The sequence below is a fragment of the Mchenga conophoros genome, linkage group LG23, assembly GCF_057382185.1.
Source record: "Mchenga conophoros isolate Kocher_MC1m ecotype Shallow Benthic linkage group LG23, M_conophoros_male_GT1.1, whole genome shotgun sequence".
Classification (NCBI taxonomy): Eukaryota; Metazoa; Chordata; class Actinopteri; order Cichliformes; family Cichlidae; genus Mchenga; species Mchenga conophoros.
The window spans coordinates 38,462,542-38,479,482 of record NC_140547.1 but is presented as its reverse complement, the minus strand read 5'-3'; the positions used below and the strand labels follow the sequence as shown (position 1 = coordinate 38,479,482).

The window sequence follows — 16,941 nt, the reverse complement described above, 5'->3', positions numbered from 1 at the left end:
ATTCAGCTTTGACAGTTTATGCAGGGAAAAATATGCAATGAGAAATGGCATCAGAATCAGACACAAATCAATCCACAAGTACTTCCTCGGTAAGAGATTTAAGACAAAAGAAAAAACAAAGAAATTTCAACCAAGTTTCGACCTAGACCATTAAGGTTCTGGAATTTTCAAATATTAATCTGTAGCATTTCAGGCTGAAAGCACTTAGATGTTTCCTTGCATTGGTACCAAACTATCCATGCAAAAATTATATTAAAGCAAAGTGTTGGGGGAAAACTCTGTAAAAGACCCAGGAGAAATAAAGACACAATGAGACAAAGTTACTTTCTTTATCAAACGTGTACACGGGTGAGCTGCTAAGAACAACTCACACCATGCACAGTGGCTTGGTAATTTTTATAGGAAAGACAGTGAGAACAGGATAACAAATAATAAACAGATAAAATAAAACAACTCCATATATGGTGCTAGTCTCGTCAGCAGAGAGCTAGGGAAGATAAAACAATCTAAAACAATATGTCCCAGAAACAAGATGTGTTTGCTGGGAAAGTCTAAAAAGATAATTCTAAACTAATCTAACCATAGGCAGAGGGCAGACAAAAGGCATCTTTGTACATTTAAAAGAAGGTAAAGAAACATAGAATAATTTTTCCTGTAACACAAAGTTTTTATAAATATAAAGTTATTATAGGCCTACAGACCAGTTAGCAACAACCCGTCATCAGGGAAGAATTAGTATTCGCCAACTGGCTCTAGGTCATTGGTCTACCAGTCTAGGTCACTGGTTCTAGTCACTAGCAGATTGTACAGTGGCCCCTAGAGACAAAGCATGTACAAACTCCAAAACACGTACAAAATCCAAAACACGTACAAAACTCCAAAACACAATGGAAGTGCTCCAGGACGCTAGGGGCAGTGTTGAGCTTTTGTTACCTTGTGGCTACACAAGCCAGGAAGTACCAACAACCGGATTTGGTTTGTGGTAGTAACAGGTAAATTAACTTTTTTTTTTTTATTATTTGATTAAATGAGTGTGGTTGTTCTATCCTTGCAGGTGTTTTCCGCCGGTATCCAACTCCATGTGTTTGCAACAAACTTGCCGTTTATTTTGCAAATCGAGCCCAACACTGCCCCTAGCATCCTGGAGCACTTCCATTGTGTTTTGGAGCTTGTACGTGCTTTGGAATTTGTACGTGCTTCGGAGTTTGCACGTGCTTTGCTGTTTGTACGTGCTATGCAGTTTGTGCGAGGTTTTTGGAGTTTGTATGTGTTTTGGAGTTTGTACATGCTTTGTCTCTAGGGGCCACCGTAAGATTGTCATGATCAGCTATAATGTGCATGGAAGAATTTAACGGTGTTGTCTGCAAACATTCCTCTACGCCAAAAGGAGCTGAAAGCGGAAAGTGCAATGAAAGACAGAAACAGTTTGCCTTCAAGGTAAACGCCGCGCCTTAGCACAGCAACCAACATATTTAAAAGAGAACAGCTATTACTTTGAAGACAAAGCCTCTATGTCATCTTCTGTTTGGACTGTTGAATGAAAGCACTATTAATGACCAATTTGAAGCATCTGGACCTAGCATGACACCAGCAGCTTTTTAACAAGAGTGCTGGCACTCCAATAGCGTATAGCATCCCTCCATAGCTGTATCAGACACTTTTACACAATGCAAACCTTCATTGCGTCTGTGGTCCAGATCCAGCACTCCTTTGCAGTAGGTCAAGTTTCTACTCAGAAGAGATTTTTGGTTTTCAAGTGGCTCTTTTGCATCCTTGGGACTATGGTGGGATTAACCAAATTCTCAAAACACATGACGCACTCAAGCTGGGGGCTGTTCCACCCGAGCCACATCTGACATTTTCCCCCATCTTCCCTTCTTCTCTTTAGAGTAGGGGATCAAGTAAAGTTTTACAGTTTGCCCTGTAAAAGAAAGTGATTAGTTTTTCCCCTTTCTTGTTGTTGATTTGGGTATCTATCTAATGTGCCAAGCTCCTAAATCCCAATATTTTGATAGAGCAGAGGGTGTATGAAAAAAAGCTGCCTTTCGAATCCTATATTTGGGTCCTACTCATACAGCCATTTACTGACAGCAAGCTAAACTAGGTTTGTGCTAAGATTTGGTGTTTCAGTATACCTTAAGTGAGCTACACGCATTCACAAGCTGCCATTTCTCATGCAAAATGTAAGCAAATACAAATGAAATAAGCATACTAGTAGGAAACAGCATTTAGGAGTCCTTTGAAGTTTGGAAAGTTCAATATAATACCATGAATGTGTCCAAATGCATTCCATCTGCTTATGCAATGATGTATGAGCGCGCTTAACTTCTTTATTTTATCATCACATTCATTTTTCTGACACAATTGATTGTGACAAGCTGCAAAAGAGCAATCAAGTGTGAGCGTACTGTGTATAAAATACAGCAAGAGGTTTTTTTCCTTTTTTCCCCTCTTTTAATAGATTTTTCCCCATCCCAGCAACCTCCGTGAAGGGCGGGTATTTTTTCCAATCCCCTCCCCCCCCCCCCGCTATCATCCAGACAATGTCTTTGTTAGAAGTGTCCAAGGGCAAAGTGGAAATATGTGACCCTCTCTCCTCGTCTTCAATGGAGGGTTGAGCTCCGGCACTGCTGTCAGTGTCAGATGCCAACACTGATAATGCCAGGGGCGAGATGGCAACTGTCCACCCTGGAGCCTGCATTTTAAAACTGCTCCTGCCTGCAGCTTTCAGATGGGCACTGACTGCATAGAAGAGCTGTGTCACAGTAAGCCTTTAAGTCTTCTGCTCAGTGTTATTTTGGAAAGGTTCTTAATTAATTAACACAGTTATCAAGATGGTAGAAAAATACTAGCGCAGCACTAAATATCATTCATAACTGAGTTGTATTACTGAGTGGTTCACATATGAAGCACTCAGTAAACACCCTGAACTCTCCCTGCAGCCATGTTTCATGGTGTCCTCCAATCTCAAGATTGCAGATTTCTTATCTGCAAGAAAACACCTGGAAACTGCTTTTGACAGACTGCATCAGTGGCATTAGGCGCTACTTGAGAGTTTTGTCACTGGACTACTTTACATGTAATTTAGTGGCCTAGATAATTAGAAAAAAATACAACCGGGAAAAAGCATTACCTTAAAATGTCCAGTGGGAAAACTGAAAGAGAACCAGACACGGCTTCCAAACATGTAAAGCTATAATTAATATACAGGCGCTGTAACTGAAACAGTTTATCAGTATTGCCATCCAACAAGAATGATACGGCAAACAATAAAGAACTCAGTGCCTTGTTGAAGCTCAAATATTCTCTTCAAGTCATTGGTACTGACCTCAGAAATGTACAACCTGCATGTAATAGTTTCTTCTCCCAGTTTGATGATTCGATAAAGTCAAAGTGAAACTTCTGTTTGGCAGTGTGCCATCTGTTTCTGACACAGCAGCTGAAATTAAGCTGAACTTGCCTTAAACGTTTAACCCTCTGATGCATGAATTATGAAAGCCTTGGTCAAGATTTTTTTCTTAAGTGCTTTTATTCTTCTCAGGACATGAAAAAAAACCACTCCAGTGGACTACATGCGCCTGAGCACTTAGCATGAAATACTGTGAATTTACCGTAAAAATTAATTACCTTGTGTTCTATTGTAAATATACAAACACTTGTTTGCTTGTATCCTTTGAAAAACATCTCAGCAATTTTTTTGGAACTTTCAACTCATAAGGCCCCAATGTTTAGACGTAAATAACAAAACCAATCAACAGTCCTAGCTATGAATCCTACACCTGAATATGGCAAACTATCTCCAACAAGAGAAACATTTTTGAGTCTACACAGTTCTATAACGATGCAGGACAGTATTACCAAGCCCTTAGTAGCATGCTAGAAGAAAACACAAACTGACATCTTAGTCTCTGCATCTCCAAACAGTTCTATGTTCATCACACCTAGGCTGTGCGAAAGTTTGCAACGCATCCAGGGCACAATGGCACACAGCATTGCATGCAGATGTATTTGGTCTTCCGTGTGCACACAACATCATGGCACCTGTTTGCATTTTTCACCTCGGTCAGTTGGGGCCAGTGATATCCTGTGGCAAACCTGACCTCACAGGCTACTTTGGTGACTGCTCTCCACTTCACGGGTTGTGGGGTCCCACTGGGTCTTCCTCTTTTGCATTGCTGGAGGGAGAATCTCTTCTCTTGTTACTGACAGTTCTTTCCCATACAAGTTGGTGTTGTATGTTATATTATCAATTAGATCTGCTGGAAACAGATGTCTGAAGAAATCTATGGGATCCTTCCCCTCCACATTCAATTTCCACTCTCCTAGAAAAGGAGGCAAGTCTCCAACCAAGTCATTGTCTTGGACTTTCCAAATATTTTTGCGGGCTTGAGTATGGTCAGGTGCCATGTACCCATCTCCCACAGCTCCCTGATCATACTGACCTTCCTCTTCATCCTGCCCCTCATCGTTCTCACTTTCTGCATCCTGACTGTCTGTGTCTTCATCATCCGTAGTTCCTATGTCTCTGTTCTGCTCTGGCAGCCACTCTCATCATCACTGGACTTATCACTGAACTCCTCATCACTGCACTCATCAATGAAATCATCATCACTGGAGCTGGATGGAATTTCCTGGACTATTCTGTACGCTGCCTTATTCTTTGCTGCATTTGAAGTCTACAAAATATGATAAAATAATTATTATAGTAACTCAAACTACAGCTGATCTGCACAGAAATATATATTTTAAATGAGTAGCTTATAAATGTAACAATTATATGCTTAATTATAACCAAAACAGTCCCAAAAAACAGTGAGACAATTTATGACTTATGTTAAAAAAATATAGTGGGTAATGCATGATGTCCACTACAGTGGACACATGGTTAATTGTAGTTTTCTACATATTAGACATAACAATTTCTTATTCCAAACAGATAATATCCTTCCCTAGATGTTACTGCATATCATCATATTTTTTTTTACCTGTTGGGCTCTTTTAGCATAGAAGGATTGACAGGATATGCCAGCAGTGGTCGGCAGGGGTGACAGTTTGTCTGCCATCTTTGATTCAGAGGAAATTTACTTGCAGTTGCACTAACTGAACACTGAATTGACCTCAATGGAGCATGGCAGCAGAGAGCACTCTAGAGGCTAATATGCAGTTCCACCATAGAAACCAATGCATTAAAGAGATATGTACGTTTTAGTAGCTGTCCACTCCAGTGACCACTATGCATCAGAGGGTTAAAAGCTATAACAAATTTCTGTTTTGAGCAGACAGCTACAGAGTCATCTGACACTGTTTTCATTTCAAGGTTCATCTTGGTTTAAAGGTGCCACTGACTCTTTCATAGAAATCTGATCTTTTTGTACAGTGAACTAAGGCTAGCAAGCAATGTGATCTCAGGCATTTAAAAAAAAAAAGTAAAGGCTGAAAATCAATATTGCATGTTTGCGACCTTCAGACCATCACCCGGCACTTAATTGAAAACAGGCATGTTTCTGTCATGGAAATCAATGCATTGTGCATGGAACACCTCCAGAAATGGAAATCACTGTCTCTGAGTTCACTGTGCCATCCACAAATTTGGGGTTAAAGCTCCGGCATGCAAAGAAGAAGTTGTATTCCAGCAACACAATGCTAAACTCAAACTGCATCTATTACAACAGCATGGCTTCATAGTAGAAGAGTCTGGGTGGTGAACTGGCTCAACTTGACACCAAGCTGATGAGTGACTATCAAGTAAAGCCTAATTCACAATCATTTACCCCTGTGCTATTACCGAGAGTGCCTCTTTACAGAGTAAGGGTGGAGTGGTTTATGAGCAGTAATTCAGGAAAAACTCTATGAAATTTTAATTTGCCTTCTGTTTATGGAAATATGGTTCTGCTGGGGAGTGTCTCATAATTCTTAATCTCAAAGTATATATGTGACATGTGTGTGTGCACATTTGTGCGGGTAGGAACAGTATCGCCTCTTTTCTGAACTCTTCAAAATGACGGCCAGCCAGAGCTGTAATCGATAATTTATCTGCCATGAGACCACTGCACACACACCTGTGTAGATTATGTGTTCGTCTGTGTGTGTTTGTTTGTATATTCATTAAATTTTGGGGAGATTAATTTGAGATTTAGATCTTGAGAGTGAGGATATTTGAAGAAATGTCTGATTCTGAATCGGTGAGGTTAGTTAGCTTCAGGTTAAGTCAATGAATGCCTTCACATAGACAGAAGCTTGTAAAGCCATTTTTATTCTAATAAGAAGCAAACTAATTTAAACTAATGACTTAATTGTAGAAGGCCAACATCAGCAGCTGGTTAGTGAAGTCCCAATTTGGATGTCATTGTATTGTCTAAACTGATGCACTTTTTTTTACTCTACATATGACAATAAACATCTTCTTGAACCTTCAGGTTGTAGACGGATTTAAAACCAAATGTGAAAAGTGAAGGATGAATGTCACCCAAAAACAAAGGCTACAGCATAGAGTACATAATTGTCAATCACAATGTACAAAATGACAACTGCTCCATGCTCTGTGAGATGCTTTGGTTTGTGCATCTATGAATGCAGGAGATTCCCAGAATAGTGAGAGGGAAGCTTCATAGCACCACAGGAAGTCTCCACCTGATGGGGAGCAAGAATTTACAAAATTAAGGCTGTGTTGAAATATATTAAGATAACAGCTAACAGCTGAGAGCACTATATAGCTGAGAGCTATATATCAAGTGAGATTAAAGATCATTTTCCAGACTTTTATACTGTCTGACTTTTTGCAACCAGGAGTCGCCAACTGCTTATTCAGTGGAAACAATGCAGCTTCAAAGCTTTTCATCTTTGGCTTTACGTTTCAGACCCATTGGCATTTTTAATGTTTTATATACAGCATGATTTCATTATATTGTACCATTGCTTCTCTGTTTCAAGCAAACACCCTTTTAAAAGACCCAACCCCATCTGTCTCCTATAATCAGTTAAAAAAAAAAGTACTCTGCAAAGGTTTAAGGCATTAAAAGTTGTTTTTTCCCCCCTTCCTTCTGGGGGAGGACTAAGTAAAACAAAGGCATTAAAAGTTAACCCTGCATGATTTCATTGATGGGATTGAAAGTCCATATTGTTTTCTAAAGGAGTGCTTTTAGTACTTGCGGGTGGAAAATGTATATCAAAGCATCTAAGGCCTCGGTCACACAGGCCAACAGACCTGCTGGCGGCCATCTGGCAACCAAGTGTCACAATGGAAAAATAAAAAATGCGTATTCTCTGAGAAATTTGCAATTGACTACTGGTGGTTGCTTAGAGTTGCTGAGAAATTGCTAAAGCACCATTCATGAGGTCATAAAGACCAGTTAGTGACCGTTTGACAACCATTGATCACTAGGGAAAAGTGTGCATTCTGAAACCATTTGGCAAAAGTAGTTGGTACTCGCTAAAGTAAAATCTCTTAGTGATTGTTTTGGTCACAAGCAGGTTGCAAAAGTTGGTGGTATTTTGCACTGAAAAGATGCTGACTTTTCTGCAGCTTTATATTTTGAAAGGTGGTCTGGTGAGGGAGGAGGGGCTAGCAGGTCTAGCGAGTGTGCAGCCTGGAAGTTAACCGAAGGCTAGTCAGGTAGGTGGAGCACTAGGCCTTTATTTGGCATAACAACAAGGCCATACAAGCCAGGTCTCAACAGCTCTACACTCTCTGGTCATTCATGGCCTGGTGCCGGGTAGATATCTGCATCAGCATGTTACAATGATAAAGTCTCCCTCAGAAGGTGATGAGAAAATACTCAAGACAAAGACAGCCAGCAACCTCCAGAAGCCACTCCAACAAGTCAGAGAATACATTTTTGCATAGCAACCAGAAGTTACCAGGGGGTTGCTGACCTGGTGAAGTCATAGCAAAGTCGACATCTATGGATTTACAGCATAGCCTGTGAAAACACTTGTGTAGGGATTAGTGGTTCTATCCATCCAATGGATGTGCTCAATAATTTTCTCTGCCTGTAGAACAGGCAGGTGTTGCATGCCAAGGTTACACATTATCATTGTTGTTCACAATCTGATAAATGGGCTGTCAGCAGAAGAACGGAACACCATTGAAGCAGAATTTGAATGATTTGAACTATGAGCAAAGTATTAAAATGAGGGTAGAAAGGAAGCTTTTGAAGCTATAGCTTCACCGCTCCCTCAACTTATTATATCCAAATTCTTGACAAAAGTGATGAAGGGTGTCCATATGTTCTCAAAGGTCTGCTGTTTAGCCTTTAAAATGTAGGTTATTCGGTCTAATGATGATGCTAGCAACATCTGTTTCATCAATTGATTAGCGCTGCACGATTATTGGCTTTAGTAACAATGCAGTGCATTTTTCTACAAATGCACTGCATTGTGTCCAATGTGTCCTTGATCCAACACAGCTGATTCAAATGGCTTAATTACCTCCTCAACATGTCTTAAAGTTCTCCAGTGGCCTGGCAATGAACTAGTCATTTTGACTGAGGTGTGTTGACCCAGGGTGATATCTAAAACCTACAGGACACCGGCCCTTCAGGCCTGGAGTTCCCCACCCCTGATCCACCCTGTCAATGACAGTAAAATGGTGGACTTCAGCTACTGAAAGTATGATGTACCCCAAGATATTAATGCTCAAATCTGGTGATTGGAAAGAAGAAAGAAAAAAAAAGCTTAACAAGTTTGTTATTGCATTTAGATTGTGATGCATACTGGAGGTATAGAATTGATTAGGATGTGGTTTTAAAAAGAGCATCAATATATTTTACAGTTCTCTAAATTTTCTGTAGTGCTTGTACTTAAGTTATAATGGCTCACAAACTTTAAGGGAAAGGTAAAATTCTCCATGGCTTCATTAAGAACACTAAAGTTATATATACAAATCAGCTGATTCAAAGGCACTTGGGTGTATACCTCTCAGATTTGACTGATTTAATATGGAATAAGTCAGTCCTGTGTTTTACTACTACAGGACATATAGTTTAAAAGATAAACCCATTAAACCGGCAGAGAGAAAAACTAAGAAAAAATGCTACCGAGTTGCAATATATATGTATAGTGTATACTAAAAGTCAGCATTGATGAAGAATGAAGAGTAGGTGATTCTCCCAGACGGTATGCATGCTATTTTGCAAAAAGATGTTTTGGGGGGTGAACAAGCTGTTTGAGATATGAACTCCTCTACATTATGCCTGAATGTGTGCAACCTTTCAACTTTTCCATCAAAGATGCAACAGCAGACTTTCCAAGTTGGACCTTTCAACAAATTACTGGTTAGTCTGTAGATAGTTTATTCATTAAAGTGCATTAAATGATCTTTTTTTATGTAGTTTTAGTTTTCTGTGTTTGAGCTGCCCAAGCATAAATTCCCATTCACACTCGGCTTTGAGTATTCACCAGGGCAGTGAAAGGTGTGACAATTTACACAGATTAGTTCCAACTACAACATATATTGTTTAATATAATTTGTCCCCCATAATTTTGTTGTCCATGTGTTTGAGTGTCTTTTGTCTATTTTCTCTTATCTCGAACTTGCAGATTTAATTACCCGCGCAAGTCCATGTGGAGCGCCCAACACAGAGAGGTGGCACATTACTTGTGCTGGTAATTATTTTGTACTTCACTGAGCTTGTAGACAGCCCATTGAAAATGTAAGCAGCATCCATAATGACAAAGGATCAGCAACGGGCTGTTCTGGGCTGATTACACAGTCTCAATCTATAAAATGGAATAAGCAGAGAGGAGGAACAGTAGTAGTTTTGACTGAAAGGTCAACCCTTATTGTCTTTCAGCTCACTGTAGGCGAGCTTTAAGGAATTCCATCAATTCAAGTATTTGCATAAAGAATAACTTGAGCAGTACTAATACTGTCATTTGCATTCATGAAATGTAAACTTACAGCAGTGCATAAAAGGGTTTGTGTTTGTACTGTGATTGAAAAGAATTACCATCATTCACTCACTAAACTTTTGCGCTTTGTTATAGAGAAAAGTATTTTTTGCCATTTTCTACGCAACTACAATCAGCAGTTTTGCATGTCAAATAAAAGATTTGTGTCATGCCGCTAAAAATTATGAAAAAAAAAGTATATAGTGCTGTGAAAAGAGTATATGTATAAATATTCCTTTTATATTAGTTACTTATGTTTCAGATCAGCAAGCAAATGTTAATAAACCTGGCCTTCTGCGAAAAAGCTAAATTGTGAATTAACTGTAATTAACCCCATTATTCGGAAAGCTGAGTTCCATTTCACCTGATTAATCAAGGAAACACTTAAATAGAACCAGTCTGACTGAGAAAGCTATATCATTGGTGTCTATTAGCCTGGTTATAAGGCCATTTCTAAAGCTTCGCGACAAAATGACTCCAAGCTGTCATCAACAACTAATCGCAAAAGAACCTCACCTGCCTCAATTAAGGTCAGAGTTAGTGATTCAGTGAGCGGGCAAAAATGGCATCTATGAGAGAGTTAAAGGAATAAAAAGAATACAAAGGCTTGTTTCACATTTACAAAAAAATTTTCTTGATGATCCCCAAGGACTTTTAGTAAAATATTCCGTGGCCTGTGACATCTGTGGTAAACTAACACAGCATTTCTTTAAAAAACAAACAAAACAAAAAAAACATCATACCAACAGTCAAACAAGGTGGAGGTAGTGTGATGTCTGGGGCTACTTTGCTGCTATACAGAAGACTTGCTGTAAGTGATGGAACTGAATTCTGCTCTCTACCAGAAAAACTTCCTACAGCAGAAAGTCCTTAAAAAGAATATTAATGTTCAAAACCCATCCAGTGTGGCTGAACGAAAACAATTCTGCAAAGAAGAGTGGACAAAAATTCCTCATTGTCAGTTATTATAAATGGTTGATTGCAGTTTTTCTTGTCAAGGGTGGCACAATCAATCATTTGGTTTAGGGGGCAGTTGCTTTTTCCACACAGGGGCATGTAGGTTTTTTGATTAATAAATGAAATCATTTAAAAACCGCATCTTGTACTTAGGTTAACTTTGTCTAATATTCATTTTTTTTAAATGATCTGAAACATTCAAGTATGACAAAAATGAAAAAAAGAAATCAGGCATTGTATGTAAATTATTTAAATAATCTTATTTCTGGTCAAAGAAGTCAATCTATATATATAAACAACCTTGATATGAACATATATTATTTAATGTATTATGCTTATATATTTATATGTAACCGTCCGGTAAACTGATAATGATATTTTCAACTTTAGTTAAATAAATATCTGTTTAAGGTGAAAGAAGAGGTCTTAAAATGTTGGTTTCTTTGTGTGTATGTTCTTTGTTTGTATGTATGTTAAGTCAACAAAGGGAATAGCAAAAGCAATAAAATTAAATTACTCCATAACATTGTTACCTGCATGTCATGTGCACTTAAATATGTTCATTTTATTGGTTGGTGTAGTTGCACAATGTGGTCACCAGGGGGCAGTGCTTAAGAATTAACTGCAGTTTTCCCAAAATTTAGCAAAAATGCATTTTTGGACCTGTTTTTTATGCTTTAATGTGGAACCTGATTGTCGCAAAGAGGTGATATTGTTGGCAAGAAATCGGACCTGCATGTGCAGCGCAGGGCAGCAGTTTTCTGAGTGTAGGGGGTAAGTTGTAAGATCATCTGTGTGCTCCAGTGTCCCAGGTGAGCTGAGATATTGCTGTGGAATTCAGAGGCCACTGCCATATTGCATTTTTTTAATCTCTTATTCTTTTAATTTGCCACATTTCCTCTCATGGTGTCAAAGTTCTGTAAAAGTCCAAATATTTGCTGTTGGACAAAAGTAAAGAGGAAAAAAAGACATTTGTGTCTAATTTATTGGTTATTAACTACCAATGAATAACGGAGGAAATCTATCAAATTAACACAGTAGTAAAATATCCAAATGCTTATTAATGGTGTGAACGCGCACTGTGAAACTGCTTCTTTTGAAAGACAGAAAAACAACAGTTTTGTGTGTGGCTGATGCTGCTCTCAGAAGTTGAGCAAGAATTCAATAGAACAATCATTCCATCTGCTGTCATAACAAATATTGAAATTTGCTAAGCTTGCTGTCCAATTTCATTGGCATACCACTTTGTAGTACCTCTGTAGCGGTGCATGAATTCTCAAGGAAGTAAATGGTAAATGGCCTGTATTTGTATAGCGCTTTTCTAGTCCCTAAGGACCCCAAAGCGCTTTACACAACCTGTCATCCACCCATTCACACACACACATTCACACACTGGTGTATTGATTTAATCAAAATAACTTTCACAGCACCTTCAAGAAGCATTATGGAACTGTACAAACCTGTAACAGAATACAAAAGCATATCTAAATGTGTGTTCAAATCACAAATCAACATTCTGTCTACACAGTAGTGGGTGTCCTGCAGAGACCAAAATAAGATCTAAATACGTAATCCTAAAAGGTGGATGCTCCACACTATGTCAAATTTGCGATGTGTTTAGAAGAAAAAGGACACTACATACCAATACTAAAACTGCATGGAAGAATAGTGAAGGAAGCACCATAGTTTGCAACTCCTATAATCATCTTTCCAACTCCCAAACCATGCAACAACTTGCCAGAGTTTGTCAATATGCAGGGTAGTCTGTGAGAACATATTTAAATGTCTTCTTCAGGTGATTAAAGTTAATTAAATCCTCTAAATGGTCTCAAAAGACTCAAACTCATATTCTGGAAAGGCATTGTGTGATCGTGCCATCCATCATCCAACTTGCTTTCTAATCTTGGGTGAAACAGTGGCGCAGTAGTTAGCATTGTTACATCACAGCAAAATGATATCAGTTCTATTCAATGTTATTTTTATTGTGCCCAATCACAAGAACAGCCACCTCAAGGTGCTGCATACTGTAAGATATACCCTACAATAATCTCTGGTTCAAACCCTTGTGGACTAGTCCACAGTACCGGTCGCTAGGAAAAATGAGTGTTAACTCAACTGGCTGCAAGTGTTTGCTAGCAGTTGTCCGAGTTACACAGGCTTAGAGTCCAGGTGGTGACCTTTTGGTAACCACTGGTTACTATGGAAAAGTCCATATTAAAGGAGGTATACAGTGCTTCACCAAAAGCCTACTTGCAATTCCTTTGGTTGCCACACCTGCCTGCAGTTTCCATAGATGACGCCTACTTGTCTGCACATACTTGCCAATGTTAAACAAAAAAGTGTAACACAAATGCAAAGGATGGCTGTTCACCATCTAAGTAAAATTGTGCCTCGGTGCTGAAATTAACGTGCTTCAAAAGGGGCAACTTTTACTTTGATAGTAACATTGTTCCCAGTTCAGGTTTCATCACTGCTCAGTGGTTAGTTGTTGAATGTTTGTCGACAAGTCGACATCTTCCATGGAAATCAGAGATAACCACTGCAGTCTGCTAGCAACCAAAGCAATCACAAGGAACCTTCTGATTCAGCACCATCTTTGGAACCAATCTCACCAATAGCCACGAGCCTCCAGCAGCCACTCATTAACTGGTTGAAGAATACATATTTTGTGTTGCCAATTTATACCAAGGTCTGTGTAACTGCTGAGTTTAGTTTCTTACTTCAATGCTGAGTTATAGTGCAATGTTTTCATATTATTTTTAAACTCTTTTAGAGCGTTTTCAGCTGTGACTATATTTTTTGAGTATGTTTTGCAAATGCTTGGTCTCTTGTGCTCATAATCCGCATTCCTCATAATGAGATGCTTTACCTAGGAGGAGGTCTTTGAACTGGCTGGTCATGCTGAGCTAAGCGCGCCAGCCAGGTGTCACCGCCTCACAGTCGCGTTCAGAGACAAGACCCCCCAACTGTCACCACCTGTTTTTATGCATTTTCTCCCAACTGCTGTTGAGGACCATTTCAGCAAAATGTCGCCGAAAATTAAGAATTTTTTTTTTTTTTTTTCTTTCAGGTTTGGACAAACTAGAATAGTAATAGCTTTTCCAAACACAATGGTAAAATAAACAATAGTCCTGACCTTGAACACGGTGTAAGCTTTTTAAAGTTGCTCAGACTCCAACCTTCACCAAAACCTTATACAATTAATAATTACAAGCTGTCACCAGCTATGTTCGTGGGGTGGTGAAATTGGGTAATGAGGTATTGTCAAAAGCAAGGATGCTGGAGAAAATAATGTGCTGCTGTTGACAAATGATTATGATAATTGAATGAAACTACACCAGATTCATTTTTAAGAGAAATTTAGCACTGCTGCTGATTAAAGCTCAATGTTTAATGAGTTATCGTGCTTTTATTACAGTGAGCAAAGTCAATGAAATAGCACACATTTTATATATATATATATATATATATATATATATATATATATATATATATATAAAAGATAAAAAACATTTATATATATAAGACCTACTCATTATTTCTTAAGATGTGTTACCTGCTGAATCTCTTCCTCTCTTCCCACAGAGTGAGGGCTGCTAATTTAGTCTAAAGATCTGTCTGATCTCTCAGACTGTGGGTGTGCAGTAATCACAAGATGTACGCATCACAGTGGACAGGGATAATCAAGGACATGTAAATGCAGTAGAAGCACTTAGATTAGCTAAACAGCAGCTGTCATTGTTCCTGCACCATACCTGGAAACCCTGAGAGTCCAGAGCTAAGAGTCAAACTGAGAAACTGTGCTTCTTACATTTGTTACTGTTGATAATAATACTGTATAATAATACAATAATACTGTTGATAGATAATGATCTAAGAAAACGTCAGCTACAAGCTGCATTTAGTCAGAATTCAATCATGTCAGGACGTGAAATTAAGTCTGCAGATAACTCAAAAAATATCACAGATCTTTGTGATATTTGCACAGTCTGGATGTGATTGATCAATAGATCCAGCTTGTACTCCTCTCAGTCGATCATCTCTTCTTTTGGCTTTGTGGTTTTGGAATTATGCCTGGTGGCATTTCAGTGCCAGTGTGCAATCATCAAACTATAACCCTGACCAATGATTAACTTTCAGGCTTGTTAAATACTAGGTTTCTAATCAGTGTTACCAGCTGGTCTAACACTAATATGCCTTGTGGGAAGTGAAGATATGAATCAAGGTGAAATAGGTGAGTTAAAAGGCATGTTTTGTTTTTTTTATTCAATTTGTTTAAATTGATTTAAATTTTATTTTAACTCACCTATTTGGGCATTAAAATAAGAGGTATAATAATAATATGGTCTGCTGTGAAATACAAGAAGTCCATGACGTTTGTGCTCTAGTTTTGCTAACTGAAATTCTAGTCATACGCTACAGTCACATTAGAGATAACAGTGGCTGTTATCAAAAATTAAACATTTTTACTCATATCATCTTTGTTGCAAAATTTTACCCAACCCACTGAATTATGTCTACAATTTGTGTCTCTCTTTTCTCTTTTTGTTAAACTTTTGTGCACAGATTGAAAGTGACTTACCTCAGAAACAGTGGCTCAGTGTAATCATAACAACGAGCCCCACTCAGTAAGAAAATTAATAACGTATATGTGAACATTAAATTTCTTCCAGTAACAACAGTAACTTCATAGATGTGAAACAGAAATTCCTCCACAAATAGTGACATAGTTGCTGCAGGACAGCGATTTAGCTGCAAAATGACATGGGCCAACGGTCCCCAACCTTTTTTGCACCACTGACCGGTTTATGTCCGACAATATTTTCATGGACGGGCCTTTAAGGTGTCACAGATAAATACAGCAAAATAAAACCAGTACCAAAAAAAAAGAAGATTTATTCATAACACATGGGAAAAGACCCAGGGAAACTGAGTTAACAATAAAAACGATAAAAAAAAAAAATGATAAAAACCAATTAAAAGCCTGAAAACCATCAATTTCACACCCAAGCCTCAACTCTCGTGGCCCGGTACCAAACGACGCATGGACCGGCACCAGTGCGTGGCCCGGGGGTTGGGGCCCACTGACATAGGCTATTGCCCTTGTATAGAAAAATAACCAAAATTCAACCAGTTGAGTCAAGCCCCCTATTGCAAAGATTGCAGATGAGTTCCACTCATTGGCACAGACTCACTCAGACTGGATTTGACTGAAACGTGCTATCAATCTGTCTGCATTTCTAAATTACATGGCAGTTATTTGCAAATCTTCACTAACCTATATGAATGTGATTAATAGTGGTTGCACTGCAATTGGAGACAGGTTGCATCTTACCATGTGTGCATTTGCAAGTGGTTGCTGCACTGAAACTACTTCTAATAGGTTGCCGAAAGCGAAAAGATTCAATGCAGGCAAACAGCCATTTTTCCTAGACGCAAGGAGGTTGCTGTCCTAGTTTTACTCAAGTGTTTGTTAATTAGTCTATTAATTAGTACCAAAGTAGTATCTGTTATCACAATATGTACAACAAGTTTGTGAATGATGGATTGACCTGGTGATGAATAGATGGCGGTTCACTCTTTTGACAGAGGTAGGAGAATTATATACCTGAGGAAATAAGGCTGATGCCACCCTTTACAGCTGATATTCTAAATCACAGAGAGAAAGGGGAAAAAATGAGTCCATTCCTCTTTGGGAGAATCATGTTTTTTCATTGATTTTGCCATCATTTCATTTCCTTTAATACGGTTAAACAAGATGTTGTACCTGAGTCCAGAATTTGATTTGGGGAATTATAATCCAGTGTGGGAATAGAACAAATTTCTCTCTAGCATAGGACTCAAAAGAGTAACATTAGCATAAACATTTTGCCTATGTAAATCTTTAAATTCGACATTATAACTCAAATGTGATTCCTTTAGTGACAGCAATTTTTTACCCCCTACATCTTTATGTCTCCATCTCTTGATATTCATTTCTTAACCTGGTGTTAAAATTTATTCGAGTATTAAAAGAAATCCCAGTGGGGTGTTTGAATTCAATTTGTAAAAGATGCTGAGCATGAAAAAAAAAACTTGCTTAAGCAAGTTCTAAGA

The 16,941-nt window shown here is 38.5% G+C and overlaps 1 pseudogene across 1 annotated transcript; it reads right to left on the bottom strand.

The window, feature by feature from the left end:
• Positions 1 to 3,867: 3,867 nt before the first annotated feature.
• Positions 3,868 to 5,238, bottom strand: LOC146547775 (uncharacterized; annotated as a pseudogene). The gene is made up of 2 exons (XR_014890744.1): positions 4,986 to 5,238; positions 3,868 to 4,676 (listed from the first exon to the last, which is right to left on the bottom strand). The product of XR_014890744.1 is annotated as an uncharacterized LOC146547775 (transcript).
• Positions 5,239 to 16,941: the final 11,703 nt, after the last annotated feature.